This window comes from Balaenoptera musculus, chromosome 17, assembly GCF_009873245.2.
Source record: "Balaenoptera musculus isolate JJ_BM4_2016_0621 chromosome 17, mBalMus1.pri.v3, whole genome shotgun sequence".
Lineage (NCBI taxonomy): Eukaryota > Metazoa > Chordata > Mammalia > Artiodactyla > Balaenopteridae > Balaenoptera > Balaenoptera musculus.
In genome coordinates this window covers 79184205-79190542 of record NC_045801.1, presented here as the reverse complement: position 1 = coordinate 79190542, position 6338 = coordinate 79184205, and the positions used below count along the sequence as shown (strand labels likewise).

Below are 6338 nucleotides of genomic sequence, written 5' to 3'. Positions count from 1 at the left end.
CGTGAGCCACAGCTGCTGAGCCTGCGCGTCTGGAGCCTGTGCTCCGCAACAAGAGAGGCCACGATAGTGAGAGGCCCGCGCACCGCGATGAAGAGTGGCCCCCGCTTGCCGCAACTAGAGAAAGTCCTAGCACAGAAACGAAGACCCAACATAGCAATCAATCAATCAATCAATCAATCTTTAAAAAAAAAAAAAAAAGAGGTCATTAATTATCTCCCAAACAGGAGGTCTGGAAATAGGACCGCTCCGACGATGGTGTGGCAGCGCTCAAAACACACTTCTCTGCACACGTTTGACTCTGTCCTCCTGATGTGCTGGCTTCATACTAAGTCTCCAATCATCAAATCCACTGGAGGTGCAAGGAACAAGGCAACTAGGAAGTATTCATTTCCCAACACCTTCCACCAAGAATTCCCTTCATAGTGTTGAGTCCCCTGGTCATTCCTAAACCCATCGCTCTGGAGGAGAAAGAGATTAAGAAGAAGGGCTTAATTTGAGGATCCAATGGGTGTTGAGGAGACAACCTCCGGAACTCCCACATCTTAATCCTTGGATGTGATACCAGGACCGGAGCTTTCCTGGGGAGAACCCAGGGGCTATGAAAATAGTGCAAATTAATAAACATGAAGTTTTAGCTTCAAATCTTTATTATTCAGCTATCAATTACTAAAACAAACATTCTTTCCAGACAAATGAAAACAGTTGACTGACAAATAGTCTCTGATGATTGATAAGCAACAGAATCTGAAAGACAACCAGGATACCCACTTCTATTAAAATCTTGTTCTGGGCTGTTTTTGTAAACTCCAGCATGCCAGATGGTGAATGCACAGTGCCACACTAGTATTTAATGTCACTGTCACAGTCAATGTAAGAAGCTGCTATCTAATACACACACTGCGTCTCGTTCCACATTGCACACGCTGCACTCTGTGGTCCGTGGACACTTGGGTTTGCATACAATGAACACAGAAGCTTTGGTAGGTGAATAATATACATGAATGGACTTTCTCTCTGTAAAATTGTTTGGGACAAAACAGCATGATTCAATAGCAGTCAGGGTGCATAGTCTTCAGTCAACCAGGTAGATTCCACCTATGTCAATAGAGGAGCAGATACAGAATAACCTCTGTCTTAATTCACAGAACAAAATAATAATGATGGCCTGACTTTTCCCCAACTCCCCTCCCTAAGCAGTGAACATGGCTGAAAATATAATTGTCCTCCCTCCCCTTTGAAAGATTTGTGGGATTTGCAGAAATTCAGCAGGGGATCATATTAAGTGTGTTTCAATCAGCAGGAGAACTTTGTATTTTATGGTTTTCTTCTATGCAAAAATGCCCTTAGGGTGACATATTTTAAGTTAGGTGAATATTTTAAAAATACAAGTGCATGTACATATTAGAGCTGAAGGTGAATGCATGAAAAATTGCTCATAATTTTAAAGGAAACCTTGCATTGATGACCACACTCCTCCCTTTTGTGGGAAGTAATGAGCTTTGATTATAACCTGGGTTTTGATTTAAACATCCTCCTTGACTATTAGTCTTGAAGCTGTATTTCTAATATGTCACTTGAGGAGCAAAACAGGAAAAAAATTAATGAGGGAGTGAGAATAAGGAAGTCTTTTATACCTTGTTGCTGATGTAGAAGCAGAAATTTGTGTGGTAAAATAGAGTGGCAACAGCAGGTGGCAGTGATGAAAAAACACAAATGTTCCTGGTATAATATATCGTATCCAGCACTCCTGATGTTGGGGGTAGCTCTTAGAGCTGAAAAGAAAGAGATAAAAGATAAAAATCCACTAAAATTTGGTGCTTAAACCTTAAAAAGGTCAGCATATGACTATATGATCTCAAATTAAATAATAGCAATGCTGGATCCCTATCAATTTACTAGCTGGGGTTACAGTTTAGCTCCCAGTCTGGCTTTCAAGTCATAGCCAACCTGTAGTACCCCTGGGACTTGCAAATGGTGTATAGCAGATCCGTGTTTTGGAGAAGGAGATACAGAAGAGAACTGTTCCAGTTTCTCTGAGGATTTTCCCTCTGTTGGTATAATGAATGGCCCTGGGAAACCCAAATGTCTTCCAAGATCTCCCTTGCTAAAGTGACACAACCTGAAGTGTGCAGTTAGCACTTACTGTTTGCTTAGAGTGTAATCCAAAAACCTCCATTCAAAATAAGGTGAAAAATATTAAAACATTTTTGTGAGATAGTTTATTGGATGACTTACCAATTTTTTTTCCAAACACAAAGTGCAGGGATAATTGCATCTCCAATAAGTTAATTTTCATTACTGAATTTGGGAGGTGATAGATTTGGCGCCTATATCACTGATTTCAAAGGGCTTCTTTCAAACATGTGAGCTAACACTGTAAAGTCCCTACAACTAAACATATGAGAAAAACTTTTTGAACTTAACACAGGTAAAGATTTCTTAGAGAGAACAAACACACACAAAAAACTCTACAAAATCAAATAAGTAATAAATCAGACCTCATTTGAATTAGAATCTTCTGAGCATCAAAAGACACTGTTAAGAAAATAAAAAGGTAAGCCCCAGTCTGGGAAGAAAATATTTATAATACATATATATGACAAAAACTTATATTCAAAAAGTAAACTCGAACCTTAAGAAATGATAATAAAAATACAAAATAAGGACAATGAAAAAGCAAACAACCAGAACAGATACTTTACCAACAAAGCTTTAGAATGGCCAAAAAAGCACATGCTCAGTGTGGGAAAACACAAATTAAAACCACAATGCAATACCTTGGAATGGTTGAAATTAAGTAAGAGGACAATAGTAAATATTGGCAAGATTGTAGAGCAATGGGAACTTGCGCACTGCTGGTGGGAATGGTTTGGTAGATCCTTACCAAGTTAGACGTATATAAACAAAAAAATTTAAAGGGCTGATCTCCATGGGTGTGAGGGGTAGATTACAAAGGTGGTCCCCAGCATAGAGGGTGCAGCAGAAAGCACCGCAGGCACTAAGGCAAATGTTGTAATGCCACCGTTTGCCTTGACAAGCCCTACTCTACTCTGTGGAGTCTATCTCTGTTCAAGATCCCTTGTCTTAAAAACACATTGCTTCTATTTATAGTACACAATGTTCATTTTTAATAACTGTTAAATAATGTCAATAAACAGAAAACTCAGATTTTGCAGAAAAAGATGGATTCTAAATTACTATACAAACTTTTATACAAGTAATTATCTAAATACAATAACTTTTTGTCCAACATATACCTAGATATTCCTTAGAAATTATAGAAACCTATTAATACTTACAAGGTAGAGTGAGTATTAAATTACCTATTTCCCCTAGATATAAGCTTATATCTGCAACTACCTGCTGAACTTCTCAATTTTGAATGCTAAGTAGAACCATATATCCCAAAGAGTTACATATTTGAGTTTAGCACCTATAGACTCATCCTTATTCCTGAATCCTGTTGCCCTGTTAGACGTGTTTCCTAGGTTTTTATTCCTGGTTCCCTCACCTGCTACCGAGTTGTCCTTGGGCATTTGCTTTAACCACTCCTTCCCTGAATTTTCCTACTTGTAAAATGAGATTAATAACAGTTTCTACCTCACACCTTTTTCATGAGGATTAAGTGCATGCTTATATGATACGTCTATAGAAAATATTACACAATTGTTAGCTTTTGGTATTCTTAGACTTATTTAACCACTTCATCTCACATAGACTCAAACATGGAAATAAAGATGTGCCACAAAGAATGGAGGACACCAGAAATGCTTATTGAATATCAATTATATCTCAATATTTCTATTAAAACAAAAGAGATAGGAGAAAAACTCATCCCATAAAAGACAATTAACATACCCTACAAGAGGAAAAAACAGAATCAATCAAGCTATCTAAAAAGAATGCTATAACTAGTATGTTCAAAATCATCCCAAGGATAAAGAGAAAAATAAATTCCATGAAATAAGATCAGAAATTTGTGATGAAAAAATATAAGATGAGAAAATTAGTTATGAAAACTAGCCAGGTGGACTATAAAAAATAGACAATAGAGTTTAAATTGCCTAAGAACAATTAGTTAACAGGACGTTGCTCCCCAAATGAGAAAACTGGCAAGTAGAACTTTAGATATTATAGAAAATAAGAAACTATGGAAGAGGAAATAAGAAAATGGAGCATAGATTGAGAAGGTCTAACATATGTCTAATAAGCTTTCTGGGAAACAAATATAGAGAACACAGTGAAGAGGAAATACTTAATGGATGTTGCCAGGAGTGTTTTGAGAAATTAAGAAAAACACAAATCCTAAAATTGAAAGATGTCCCCAAATAATAATCAATTGGGATAAATCGTAAATAAACACAAAATATATACTTAAGCATGCGGAAGGCAACTCTACTGAAAAAAATATTGAGTTAGAATGGATTTCCTGGAAGACTCAATGTAGACAGTAACTCATAAATCAAGCTGAATTTATTTCTCTCCAATAAATGGAAGGAAGCCTGCATAGTCAAGGGTTAATGTCTGAAAGTTCAGAAAAATTGTCCTGGAGAGACAGAAGTAGAAGCTTCCAGACCCTGAAAGGTTTACAAGGCATGTATAGAGTTTTGAGTGAAAGCAGCTGCTGAGTGAGAGGCCTATCAAAAAGGTCAATTCTGCCTCTGAAGCCTCAGCCATATTTGCACACACGCACACACACAGAGGCAGTCAATTAGCTTGAGCATTTCTGTAGGGAGGCGAGTCTGGATATGTGTTAGGGACAGCTCCAGTGGCTTCATTAACCTTGAAGATATACAACATAAAATACAGCCATAGCAGGCACTGATGTTGCTTACAGACATATGCAGAGTCCCCAGGTATTAATTCAAAGCTGTAGAATGAGGAAAAGAGTCTGATACCCAAGGTCTCTGTGAGTCAGGCCAACGGCCCCCTGCAGAATAATAGAGGAAACGGCAGAATTTTAAAAATAAAATAACAACATTAAAAACTATAAAGGGACAACATTCAGAATAAACAGTTGTTTCCAAGTTGATAAAATGCTATAAGACAATGTACTAACATCCCCAAAATGTGAAGGAAAATTACTATTTAAAATTCTATGCCAAAGTACAACCCAAAGTGAGAATAAAATAGACTTTTTTCAGATGTAGTAGAACAAAGAAGACTTTATATGTATAGACCGTCTTCAAATGAGTTACTGGCTAGAGGATGTAATAAAGCAAAAATAAAATAAAAATGAACCCAAAAAGAAATGGTGAGTAAAGTACCAGTAAGGCCTGCACCACATCTACAGACCGTTGCTTAAAATGACCATCATGCTGCCAGCAACTGTGTGTCTGTGTGTGTTTATTTAAAGCAAATTAGAATACTAGAAAATAATATCATAGGGCTTGAAAGAAAGAAGTATAAAAAGGTCTCTTATTCTCAAAGGAAGTAAACCAAAGGGTTAATATAGTACTCCTAAAGAAAATTATATATCTAGATATGTATACTAAATATTTATGGGTAACTACCCCCAATATGCAAAGGATAATGTTCAAACCAGTAGTGAAAAATTGGACAGAAATACTCTAAAGAGAAAGAGGTAGGCAGCTTTTATCAAAAATCACAACACCTTAGGGCCCGACTCTTCATTTGTCATCATATATATTTTTTAAAATTCCAGAAACTCGACAACAGAAAAACAAACCCAATTCAAAATGGGAAAAGTATCAATATTTGAATACACATTTCTCCAAGGAAGGTGTACAAAAGGCCAAGGAGCACAGGAAAATATGTTCAATATCATTAGCCAATAGGAAAATTCAAATAAAACCACAATCACATACCACTTCACACCTACCTGAATGGATATTTTTTTAAAATAAATAAACTGGGGAAGAGGATGTGGAGAAATTGGGACCCTTATGTACTGCTGGTGAGAATGTAAAACAGTTCAGCCTCTGGGGAGCATAGTTTGGTGTTTCCTCGAAAATGAAACATAGAACAACTATGTGACTCAGCAATTCCACACCTAGGTATATATCAAAAAAAAAAAAAAGAAAGAAAGAAAGCAGGGGCTTGAACAGATATTGGTACCCCAGTATTCACAGAGCACAGTAGCCAAAGATAGAAACAGCTCACATGTCCATCAACAGATGAACGGAAACACAAACTATGGTATTTTATACAGTGGAATGTTAATCAGTGATAAAAAGGAATGGAATTCTGATACATCAACAGGAATGGATCTTGATAACAATATGCTAAGTGAAGTAAGGCAGACACAAAGGACAAATATTATATAATTCCACTTAGATGAGGTACCTAGAATAGACAAATTCAAAGAGACAGAAAGT

The 6338-nt window shown here is 36.7% G+C and overlaps 1 long non-coding RNA gene across 1 annotated transcript in view; it reads right to left on the bottom strand.

Annotated features, from left to right (window-relative positions):
* Positions 1–712: 712 nt before the first annotated feature.
* Positions 713–6338, bottom strand: part of LOC118883501 — a 302384-nt gene continuing 296758 nt past the window's right edge. The window contains exons 5-6 of the long non-coding RNA XR_005017034.1: positions 1635–1772; positions 713–1095 (exon numbers count right to left, since the gene is read on the bottom strand). This is a non-coding gene — a long non-coding RNA (uncharacterized LOC118883501). The remainder of the gene's footprint in view (positions 1096–1634; positions 1773–6338) is intronic.